Here is a 12,311-nt window from a genome sequence, read left to right as displayed (position 1 = left end):
TCCCCACCATCTGGCAACTGGACAGGCTGTCTTAGATCTATGCTTCTACCTGCACTGTTCTCTGAGTGCTGCTGAAAGGAGAGCAGCAATAGCAGGGTTTGTAACCAAAGGATCAGTTTAATAGCAGAATGGCTTTGTATGGCTGAATTGTCTCATGCCTTATCTTTCAGAGTCAGGAGAAGGAAATGTAATCTGCATTTACACTTAGGCAGGGATGAGACCATGTGCATTGCAAACAGTTGCGGGAGCAGTTCCATCTCTCGTCTGTGTGCTTTAAAACTGGAAACACTACAGTAATACGAATAATAGGAGCTAATAAGAAACACACCAATGCTCTGCTTGGTTTTACTGAAGGAGAATGGCTGTCTGGCAGCTCTTTGTAGACTAAGAGATAATCCTGCTTTATCTGTGTGTGCACTTTTGAATGGCACATGACAGCAAGTGGGTGTATTTCTATAGCTAAGATGGTCAACAAGGTTTGCTGCATAAGGGGGAGGAGACAGGAGTTTGCTTGGGAAGAATAGGCTCTGTCAGAGACTGCATCCTCTGGTCCTATGCACGCCTAGGAGAGACTGAGCCAGTAGGTGAGGATGCAAGGCCTGAGGGATACTAACCCACAGGAGTGTCCTCACTTTCCCATTCCTCTTTCTGTGGTGGCGAGGGCACCTGAAAACTCTGCAGGGAGATAGATGAGCTTATGAGGTTCTTGGGTAGGACAGGGTGGGGACTGTGGGGCCTCTCACAGCAACCACAAGCTGTGGTTTTGAGGCTTGGAAAGAGGATTCCTTCAGCCCATCCCCATGGATATATTAGCAGCTCTCAGAAGGATATTAACTTGCTTCTAACCTGAACACATGGTGCTGCCAACGGCAACTAGTTTGGTGCAACATGGCTGAGTTAGTTTTCCTAAAAAATCTCTCTTAAGATAAGAAATGGGAAAACTAGAAAGCAAACAGAGATCTCACTGTTCACTCGAATTCTGTGCTGTAAGCACATCTCCTTGTTATCATCCCATTGTCCAGTAATGGGAACATTCCCAGCTCCTGGCCTTTAGGGCAAGTAAGGAGAGCTCAGGTCAGTGCCAGGAAAAGAAGAGCAACTGTACTGGATCAGACCACAGGTCTCTCTCCCTTGGGATCCTGAATTAGCAGTGGTTAATGGAGGATGCCTAGTGAGGAGCACAAAATCAGGGGGATGCAGGTTGGTGTGTTCCTGAATACCCTCCTCATCATCAACCATATGTAGTTCAGGAATTTCCTGAGGTGGCGATCTCTGCATTTAATAGTCCTTTATGGGTTTTTCCTAAACCTTTTTTGAGCCTGAGCAAATTTTGGGCATCCACAGCATCTTATGACAGTGAGTTCCACTGTTTAACTGTGCGTTGTTTGAAGAAATATTTACTTTGTTCTGAATCAGTCACTTACTGTTTCCATTTGATGCTTTGTAGCTTAAATATCGGAAGAGGCAGCAGGCAGTCATTCTGTATTCATTTTCTCTAAGCCACTCTCAAATGATAAACCTCTGCTATGTCCCCTCTCAGGTTTCTGTTTCCCAGGCTGAAGAGTCCTGGTCTCGTAGAGAAGCTGCTTCAGACCTTAGATCATCCTTAACTGGCTCCCTGTCCCTCCTCTAGTCCTGCTGTAGCCTCTAGTGAACTGGCACGACAGCCATGGGGATGGAGATGCACTCTGGAGCTACCTGATAGCATGGTGGGGTTTGTGGTTTTGTAAGTTTGTCTCCTAGCTCCCACTTTGCTTTTTTGATTTCTTTTGAGCCTTAGGCTGATGCTTTCATTGAAATGCTCCTGGCTTGCTCTTGCCGTCGCACAGCATACTTAGCACCCCGTGACTCAGTTTGCCCATCAGTAGACTGGGGAGGGAATAGTAATTGCTGACCCCTTACAAATTCACACTGGCAGCCATGGGCAGAGGTTGCCAAGGCCTCTCAGTTTTGTATCGTCTCTTCCCCATAGGGCCTGTGGCATACGTAGTGCTAGGCTGCGAGATCAGGCTTGTGTGCTGTGGCTGGGAAGGTTGTAGCTTCCTCCCTGACACAAGTGGGGTGTTGCTTTGAGTTTGCACTGTATAATGTGCCTCTGCCCGGTTTGGGTAGTGCTCAGCACCATAGCACTCCCTGCAGAGCTGGATCGCTGCAACCAGAGCTCATGCCACAGCCCTTCTCCTTGAAATACTGTGCAGTGCTCACGGTGTGACTGCAATTCCAATTGCCCCTGCTTGGGAGGAACCAGGCATGCTCATCCACCTGCACGCTCACTGAGGCTCTTCTGATTTGTATGCTGGTCAAGCTGGATTCGAGTGACAATTCTAATTATGTTTTCCTTGTATATGATGAAGGTTACATTTTTTACTGTTGTTGCTGGGCTGGAAATGTAACTGATTAATTTAGCGTTTAAGAAGGGAAAGAGGATTAAGGCGGTGGTGAGGCTGTGCTGCCAGACACTGCATTGACTGCCTCGCACTTTCACAGCTTCAGCTTTTGTTTGCCTGCAAACCAGCTTGTCTGAGCTCCCAACTTGTTATTTCTCGTGGCTCTGAGCTTGTTGGCAGATTCCTCAAAGCCAAGCCTCCTGCAGTAAAGGGAGCTGTAACCCTGGAAAGATACGTGCTAAGAGCTAGTCCAGGCTCCAGGTTTAATTCTGTTATATCTGGGGGCAAATGCACTTGCTGTTTGGCCACGATCTATTCAAGAGGAAATGTATGTGGGGAACTTCATAGCCCAAACATCTGTAAACTCTTGACTGAACAAAGCAGCACAGACCTGGGGAAGGTCTACCTGTCCATGACAGTGCTGTTTCAGGGAAGAAATCCCCTTAATGGTTGCGCAGAGTACACAGGCGTAGGGAGGTAAAAGATGAACACAGCATCAGTTGGGCTGTGTTCTTAGGGAGTTCCCACAGCATCAGTGCTGGCAGTAGCAACTGCATGCAGACAGGCACTGCCGAGTCTCTGTACTTGATGGAGAAATGGTAGCAATAGCTCATGTAATATGAATTGGGTCTTAAGCCTTTTGCTTCTTAGCAGCTGAGACTCTCTTTGCAGCCCAGGAGGCCCCTTGGTGGTGTTCTGGGTCTGAGACATGCATCTGTGCAGTGATGGGTTTTAAAAACGACAGAGTTCTGCTAAGTAATTATGGACAATGGTCTGCTCATTATTGGATAAATTAATCAAGTTCTAGTAGGGCCCATAAAAGGGGATTTGTTGGCCCGTATATTGCCTGCATAGAGAATCTTAACAACTTGTGATCCTGTGGTCACAGATAAATTGGATGACATTGCTGCAAGCACAGGGAAGGTCACCAGTCTGCTCCAGTGACGCATGGCATTAACTTGACTTCCTAGCACAGGAGAATTCTTAGCTTCCACTGCTTTCATGATGAATTAATTAGGTATCTGAGGTACATGGAGGATTTCTGTTACCTCCATTCTGGGAGCATGCTGCACCCATTTCATCTAGATGAATTTTATCTTGATTAAACTGGACTGTGAAGCTGGATACTGTGAGGTTTGGACACACTGAACTGCTGCAGTGGCTGTAGCGCCTGGCAGAAAGGCAGAGCAAGCAGCTCTGAAAGCACCACCAGAGACACCTGTCACTGCTCTGGAAGCACTAGGGCTAGCCATGGTCTGCACTAAGGCCTTACCCTTCCTGTCCTGTCCCACTCAGGGAGTGTATCACACACCTCCAGTGTGGGGTATCTCTTCCAGTTCTGTCTGGGCTTTCAAGGGAGGTGGTGGGAAGCCCTGACTCTTCCCATGTTCTGCCCCAGGCTCACACTTCCCTGCTGTTTCCCTCCAACTTCTTCACTTCTCTATTGCTGTGCATGCTTTCCAGATGCCTTTTCTGTCCTCCCTAGCTCTATGCTTTCCCCTGGCAGACCCACAAGACCCTCAGGAAGCCTTACAAGAAGGGAAGAGAGAGTCCCTGGGACTGGCAGGAGGCCTTTCAAGGCAACAGCACAAGGTCCCCTTTCTAACACCTTCTGCTTTTGATCAGCCTGTAAAAGGGGGGCAGGAAAGTAAAAAAAAAAAAAAAAAAAAAAAGGCAGAACAAATGCAGTTAATGAAGCAAACGCCAGGAAGTGGCACCTCCAGGGCAGTCTGTGGTCCCAGGGGCTGCTTTGGTCTTCAGCCACCTGCCTTTGCGGCACAGTGGTGGCTGCTTGCCTGCTGATGCTTTCACAAGGCTGATGCAGGGGAAGGCCCTGGGACTCTCCAGGCATTACCATACATTAGACCATTTGAGAAGCTGATCTAAGACAGGAGACAGAGTGGAGGAAGGCCCTGCAAGGAGTTAAAATGCGCCTTGCTGTGAGGTTTCCAGCCTTTAAGAGGCAGAAACATCTGATCTTTTAATATGTCCCTCTGGGATCCCTTTTTTTTTGAGTATCTCATAAAAATATTTCTAAAGAACTTTTAGAAAACCTGGCTTAGAAGGGACCTCCACAATTTAAGGCTATGGGCTGGAGTTACAGTTTCATAAAAGAATTAAACCATCTTAAGGCCATACAGGAGAGGCTGAAGGCAGCACCTGGTGCTGCTAAACTTCTTTTGGAGTTTGAAACCGCTAAGTGTGCAGATTATATTGGCTCTAAGCATCTTAGCAGCAGTGCTAAACTGCTGAGAGCAACCACAGGCCTCCAGGGGAGTAAGTGGACCACGTGCTGGAGGCCAGACAGCCAGACTGTGGAGGTCTGATCTGAGCAGGCACAGATTTTCACACAAAAATGCTGGCAGCAGGTTTGAGTGGTGTCTGCATGGGAAACTCAATGCTCTCACCATCACTAGCTCTGGCAGAGTGAAGTGACTCCAACCATCAGGATGACACATAAGATGTCCTCCTGCTGAGGAGGATGACATCACTAAGATTTTCATGTTCTCCAAAGATCTCAGCACTTTTAAAAAAACTTTTAAAAACTTGTTTACAGTTCATGGCAGGCCTGGAAAAGCAACCAGCTGTTTTTATTTCTTTCCAGCTTGACTAGTTTTTCTCCATCTATATCCAAAGATAGACATCTCTCAGCTAAAAACACCCGAGTACTTAAAGAGTAGTAGACAAGTACAAGAAGCAGGGCTTGAAGTGGCAATTGGAACATAAAAGCCGTCTCTGAAGTATTTCCTCCTCTGCCTAGGAAGCTTTCAGAGCCAGATTGTTATACTCCAGTGACCTAGCATTTAGACTTAGATGGGTGATCAGAAGCAGGTTTCTAATTCTGTTGGTGAAAGCCCAATGTTGAAGGGGCTTCTCTGGCTGTTCTGTACTGCTTGGTCAGCCTCTGGACGCTGGACTGGAGCTGCCCCCTCGAACTAGCATGAGTCTCCCTCCACTTGTGCCCTGGTCACTAGTGTCACCCACTCCAGCCTTTGAAAGATCAGAGCCAAATTGACCTGCTGCCCTGTTTACACCATTGATGAATTTGGATCTTACACTGCTGGCAGCCGATTTATTTTTGTCTCTCACCTAAGAAACCCTGAGGGATTCACCCTGTGGGGTTTGAACTTAGATGATCCCTAGACCACTTCAGTCTGCAGAGCGGTGCCATGAGCAGACAGACAGGACAGGGTAGTGCTGCCCGCCTTCATTTTTCCAGGAGGCTGCAGCGTAGTCTGTCCAGTGCTGCTCCCTTCAGCAAACAGGCTTTTCCTAGGAGTCTTGTCCATGTCATTAATACCTGGCACCACTGAGCTGCTCAGCACAAAAGCTCTTTTGGGCTTTGCCAGGTTCAGGTTTGGTTTGGATAACACCCATGTGCGCCACTTCTGCCTTGTGCACAAAGCTTACTGCTCGCCTTAGTGCTGTCCTGCACCCACTGTCCCTCATGCAGTGCCACAGATGGAGCCTTTCCAGACAGGCTGTCAGAGTCTATGATCTTCACCAGATGCACTAACTGTGTTAACCTTTGAAGTAAACTGAATTTCTCATGTCAGAACAGCAGAGGCCAACATACAACCTTCTACCTTCCCCTACCTTTTTTCTCACCATAAAAAATGCTTTGGCCTTTTCTGTGCTTACCACAGCAATTTTGCGCGGCTTAGCCCATGTTTGCCTCATCGCGTCAGTCCACACAGTTCACTTGTAAGGAATTTCATCCACGCCTTAAAGAAATTGAGGAAGATGAGGTTGGAAAGGCTCCGGGGCGCAGGTCCTGCCTCAGTGATTGCAATCAGCAGTGCTGAAAAGGAAGAAAACCAAAGGGAAAAGGTAGCTGCTTTAGAGGAGCTACCTTGTGAAAAATGCTTTTAAGAGCAGCTACCAAATGCCTCTGTCCTTTGCACCATCATCCCACAGGGCAAAAGAAACATGCCGAGGTGCTGTTCCCCAGACCTACTCTGAACCCAGAGGGACTGCTGATGGGGCACCTGGTCCTTGGCATCTCTACCCCGCACTCCCTGGTGTTAGCTAAATATAGGGCTGTTCCACGAACAAGGTGTTGGCATGGCTGAGGCTGTGTGCTTGTGCTTGGTGAGGAATAGCAGGTCATGTCCATGAGGCAGGGGCATGGTCACACGCCACAGCTTTGGTGCAGCACAGGTGACCCTTTGGCTGGACAGGACAGGATGGGATGCTGAGGGGATGCAGCAGGGCAGCAGCAAAGGGGGCACCCCATGGAGGGGATACCCCCGTGGGATGCTGCTGCTGGCAACACATCCCCCGTGGCAGCTGCCTCCTTTGGACAACTGGCAGACCCCCTCGTCGGAAGCGCCACAGATCGCAGGCTGGCTACCTATGAATTTCCTCCCATCTGTGCCATCTAGTGCCCAGTACAAGAACTGGGACTGACCCAGCCTCTCACCCACAGGGGAACAGCCCGGCTGCTCTGGAGAAGGGGCTTTCCTTTCCCTGGGCCAGGCGCCAAGCCCTGGGCCAGGCAGGGATGTGCTGGGAGGATCCCTGAGATGCCGCACCGCCTGCATGGAAAATCCCACTGAGCTCCAGGTAGGATCGCAGCGCGCAGGTGTGTCTATGGAGCAGATGGAGCAGGGAGAGTGACTTTGTTCGGAGGCTGGAGGTGAGATGAGGCTGGGTGATATTACGCTGCCAGAGGCTCCAGGTAGGGAGAGGGAGGCTTTTGAAGCTCTCGGGAATCCTGCCTTTGCTTTTCAGGCATTGCATTCCCGTGGCAGGCTCTGATGCTGCACACGTGTTTTAAGGGATGAAAATACTGACCTCTGACTGGAATTCTCCTATTTGGGTAGATTTCAATGCTATTCCAAGGGGAGCTACAGTTAGCTTTACTTAATTGAATGCCCTAAACTATAAAACACTTTTTTTTTTTTCAATGTAAGTATAGGTTGTTTGGCATAATCTTTGTTACACCGTTTCTTAGGTAAGTTCCTTGTACTAAGTTATTTTTCCAAAAGCTTCTATAGCTGTAGCTTGATTTGCCAGCTTTGATTCTTAACTCTGCCTCTGTCCTCTTTATCCTTTTCAAAGGAATACTTTTCCTCTTTACAGACCCAGTTTCATTTATAAGCTCTAAATAAGAGGGGATGAATCAGGAGCTAACAAATTCTTGCTTCTTTCTTGCTGCATTTTTTTCACAAATCTGTACAAGAGATTTAATGGTGGTGAAAAGTGCTGCTAACTCAAATCCATCAATATATATCTATCTTTCATATTGGTTTATCACAGCCAGGCATTACATATTTCTCTATATTGAATTTCATCTGCTCTTACTTGCCCTTTTTCACAGATGTTTCCAAGTTTTCCACAAGCTCTTTGAAATTTTCCTGATGTCCTTTGCTAGCTAGCTCCATATGTTATCTTCTGCCATTTCATTACTGGGCCACAAGTAAATATATTGAACATGCTGCCTCTAGCATCCATAGGGCACCCCACTCAGCTTTTTCCGCATGGAGTTTTGAACATTTGTTCTTTGCTTGTAACTTGTATTGGATTTAAAATTATTGTCTGATATCTGCTTCCCAGAACTTCTTATTAGCAACTTCAGGGACTTAGTAGTAAAATTGTTCAAGGAGCAGATGAACATATTCTTGTTCTCAGGATCACATTCAGGAGTCTGTGAGCTCTGCTCCTCTTTGCCTGTGAACTGTAGCTGCTGGTTTGCTCCCTGTGAAACTGTAGGTTTGTCTCTCCAGGATATATTGCACAGGCATGTCATGCTGTTTCTGAAATTTAAATTTTCCTACTCATTTTTTTCTTGGTACTTAAGTAAGCCTGATTGCTTAGGCAGTCTCAGTAGCCTTTTCAAATGTGAAAAGGCAGAATTGCCCCTTAACATCTGATAGGTAACTGGCTATAGTGATAGCTCAGAGGTTTTGGAGCTGGCATGCTCAGAGCTCTCCTGGGGCTGCTATTGATCTTGGCATGTTATTGCTTTTGAAGGGACTGATCTTTGAAACTGGGGCTCCAGGAAGCCATTTAAGGATGTGTTTGCATCCTGCTGAGCACTGAAACTGTGAGGATTTCAGTGGGAAGGAAACTCATCTTGAAACAGATGCAGTGTTTATCTGCTTTCCCTAATTAGCGCTCCATCTTCCTGGAGGTGGTATTCTCCAAAGCATCCCCTCAGCACTGGGAGGCCAGTGCTGGTGTCAAGTCCCCACTTGCCCAAAGGAAGCTTCATTGGCCCCAGCTGTGCTCTGGAGAGCTCTATTTCTGAGGCCCTGAGCTCAGGGCAGGTGCTTTGCTGTGCTGCCTGCACGGCTGTTTGCACACCTGTAGTCGCTCTTTGCCTGAGACCCGGCGGTGCAGAGGCAGGGTTTGTTCTCCAGCGAGCTCCCAGCTTCTCACAGGTCTGTAAGCTCCTTTATTGCTGCCTCTCAGGTCTTTGGGACTCATAGTCTCTAGGGCTTCACACCTCTCCCTGTGTAATTCACTCCCAAGTCTGTTGGTGTGCCACAGTCTACACAAGCTTTAAAGTGTTCGTGTGCAATGGGTGCCAGCAAGAGTCCTTTCTGTGGTTTGTCCCCAGAGCCCCTTAATTAACAGGGAAGCCCAAAATCTCTGTCTTATGTGCAAGGAAATGGAGGCTTAGACAGGGAATGTGATTTATTGTAAGCATTTAGCAGCAGCAATGCGAGTAAAGCCCCTTTCCCTCCCTAAGCCTCAGTGCTGTAACCCCAAGGCTATGTGTTTCCCTTCACCCAGCCCCTGCAGCACAGTTAATGTGGGTGCCCAGCTGTAACCTGGGGAGATTTGGTGCAGGGGACTTGTTCCCCTGTGCTGAGGAGGTGCTTGGCCTTATTGTGCATCAGCTTCCATCGTGGCATGGCAGTGGCTGTGCCTGGGTATCACAGGGGGTCGAGGCCTGGGCAGGACTGAGTTCATTGCATTGACTGAGCCTGGCTCAGACTGGCCTGTCTGGTTAGAGCTCTGCGACAGCTGGGCTTCCGACTCCCCAAACGTGTGTCCCAGCTTTAATTACAGCGACACTGCTGCCTGGGTGTAATTAGCAGTTGAGAAACTCTGAGTGTGATTTTAATAAGCTGAGAGTAATGCAATTTGTCTTTTCTATAAAAGATGCTTTGCAAACAAAAACTGTAATTAAAAAGCACAAACAGAGGGCAAACAGCGACTGTTCAGTGGGTACGTTACTGCTGTATGTGCAGCATGTCTGGCACGTTGCCTGACCTGGCACAGGGGTCCCCATTTGGTGCAGTCTTCATGATGGGGTTCCTGGGGGACCAACATGTAAAAACTGCAGGATTTGGTTCAATTGTGGGTTTTACAAAAGGCTCTTCCCAGTCTTCACAGCTCCCCTTTGATATAATGTTTTTCCTTGATAAGGATGAGTCTCCTGGGTGTTGTCTTCCCTGTTGCTTTTCATTCCTGTCACCATTGTGTTTCTGTGCTTTCTCCCATAAGCCCAAATTTCCTCGAGGCTGGTGGGATCTCTGTGGCCAAGACCAGCGAGGCAGCCGGGGCAGCGTGGGGGCAGGCAGGAAGCCCTTTCAAGAGCAGCCAGAGTTTCTGGTAGCCTCAGATCTGAAAAGCTGGGCCAAGCCCTGGACTCTGCCTCTCTCCCCTGCTCCTTCCTGCTCTCGGGGGGGAAAAAAAAAAGGTAGTTTTTTTTATATAGTCTTTTGTCTCTGCACAGGCTTGCCCTGCCCCACTGGAGTTCAAAGTTGATTTCTGGCCATGGGAGCTCTCATGTAGGAGCAGCCCCGTTGAGTCCTCAAGGTTTGTTTTTCCCCCAGCCCCCATTACACACCAGGGCTGACCTCACCAGCAAATTGTCCCTCTTCCCCAGTGCTGCGAGGCAACTGTGCAGGGCACAAGGGGGGAAAGGGAGGCACAACAGCTATCAGAAAGTGGTTATACCATCTCCCCAGACATCAGATGGCTGGAGTTGGGGATGTGTGCCTGACATCTGGGGGAGGGAGGAGAGTGGGAATGTTGCCCCAGCTTGTGGGAAGCCAGTTGCCTCTGCAGGGGAAGGTGAGGGACTTTCTCCAGGGAGGCCACTTGCCCCCTCTGCAAACGTCCATTTGTGCCTGATGGCACTGCCTGCTGCAGCTCTCGTAATTTAGGAGGTGCCTATGTTTGTAGTACCCCTCCTCTCGACCTGTGGGAGACACCCTGATCTTGAGAGTGCAGAGCCAGAGAAATGCCTGTCATTTCCCATCTGTTGCCATTTCTCCCTGCCTGGGAACAGTGGTCAGGGGCCCCAGGTTGATGACGGGGTTAAAAGCAGCTTGCTCACTCATACCCCTTTGTGCTGTGCCATGCAGGTGTGACTGCCCTGCTGCCTGCTCTGCCAGCTAATAGCAGCCTTGGTACATTGGGAAAACGAACAAAGCCTTCCTCAGAGATCAGGTTGGAAAGTGGTAAAGGGATCTGCGATTCCCACTGGCAGTGGAAATGGCAGCAGGTGTGGGCCTAGCAGATGGGAAAACATCCAATATCTGCCCCATCCCAGCACAGAGGCTGTGGAGCAAAAGCAGAGCCTCCCATCCATGTGGGATGGAGGGGAAGAGCTGATGGGGCTGAGCTCATGTGCAGGCTCAGTCGCTGTGCAGTGCTGTGCATTTGTGTGCTTCCCCCAAAGCCATGGCAAGTGGGTATTCCCAGGAGCCGTGCTGGTACAGTCTCTGCCTCCAGCCCAGCTGGCCCACTCACAATTTCCAAGATAGGTTGCAAGTGCTTTGAGGCAGACAGAGGCCTGTGATTGTGATATCTCAAAAGCAATGGCCATCTCTGGTGCCCTTTGCAGCACCAAAATAAACAAGCCTAAAGAAGGCTGGGCAGGTGGCCAGATTAAACCAGACGGGGACTCTTTTCTTCCAGCTAGGGCTTTGGGACATGTACTGAGATGTGAGTCATGTTCTCCTGGTAGCAGGTTGTCTCTCTTGGGACAGGAGACCTATTGGTGTTTGAGTACTTATCCCTTCCACAGTCTTATGTTATCCTCTGCCCAGAGGAGGAGATGTTGTGAGCATCAAACCTGCCAGGTTTCTGCACTCAGATGCAGAGGCCATTCAAGATGGGCTCCTGTCTCTGTGGTCGTCTTTTGTATGAGCTTTGTGACCATCATCCTGGGGAAGCACCGAATCATCCAGTGATTTCAGTGTATACCCTTGGGCCGGTGGAAGATGAACATATGTGACTGCTTTGCTGAAGCATGGGCTGTGACAGGAGCCTGCCCCGTGTTATGATAGTGTTCATCCCACATATGGGTTGTGGCTCAAGGATGTTTTTGCCAAGATTAAATCTGTACTGTGCATTTCTCTTTTAAGGTCAAAACTGTTGGGTTGCAGATGGCCACACAGAGATTAACTGCACTAAGTGTGAGCCTGAAGGACTAGGGGAGTACTTGGAGCTGCAGGGAGCTTTAGATGTCTTTAGAAAGGAAAATCCATTTATTTCCCAAGGCTGTCATTTTGGGGAGCAAACTGTGTGAGGTGCTGAAAGCCATTGGAATAAAACAGATATAAGTCCAGATTCTCACTTACAGCATGAGCTGTTTGGCACAGTATGTGACCTTCCCGTATAGTGCTATATGAATTATCTGTACTGCTGCTGAGCACCCTCCTCACCTGCCCACAGCAGGGAAAAGGGTCCTGGTGTAAATCAGAGTTCCCCAGCCCATGCAACTCTTGTTCCTGGGTGTTCATCCCAGAGATGGGTTTGCCCTCTGGGGACTGGTGGAGGTGTAGCCAGGAAGTACGTAGTCCCTGCACACTCAGTGCACATTAACACTTTAGATAAAGCCTTCTGAGTGACCCAGTGAAAATTCTTCCCACACAGCACCTGAACAGCCATCAGCAGCTCTTTACTCCTGCAGCACCCTTGGAGATGGGTTGATGCCCACCACCGTGTCAGCTGAGTGGC

The 12,311-nt window shown here is 48.8% G+C and overlaps 1 protein-coding gene across 2 annotated transcripts in view; it reads left to right on the top strand.

Moving 5' to 3' along the window:
• Window positions 1-12,311, top strand: part of GGT1 (gamma-glutamyltransferase 1) — a 57,667-nt gene that overhangs the window by 17,880 nt on the left and 27,476 nt on the right. Inside the window, exon 2 of one of the 2 annotated variants that reach the window (XM_075770054.1) lies at window positions 6,817-6,953. The exons of the other annotated variant lie outside the window; for it this stretch is intronic. The gene's annotated coding sequence lies outside the window, so the exon portion shown is untranslated. The remainder of the gene's footprint in view (window positions 1-6,816; window positions 6,954-12,311) is intronic. 2 annotated transcript variants of the gene reach the window in all.

Source organism: Balearica regulorum, chromosome 17, assembly GCF_011004875.1.
Source record: "Balearica regulorum gibbericeps isolate bBalReg1 chromosome 17, bBalReg1.pri, whole genome shotgun sequence".
Classification (NCBI taxonomy): domain Eukaryota; kingdom Metazoa; phylum Chordata; class Aves; order Gruiformes; family Gruidae; genus Balearica; species Balearica regulorum.
Note: the sequence above shows the minus strand (reverse complement) of the source record. Positions and strands in the feature narration are given on the sequence as shown.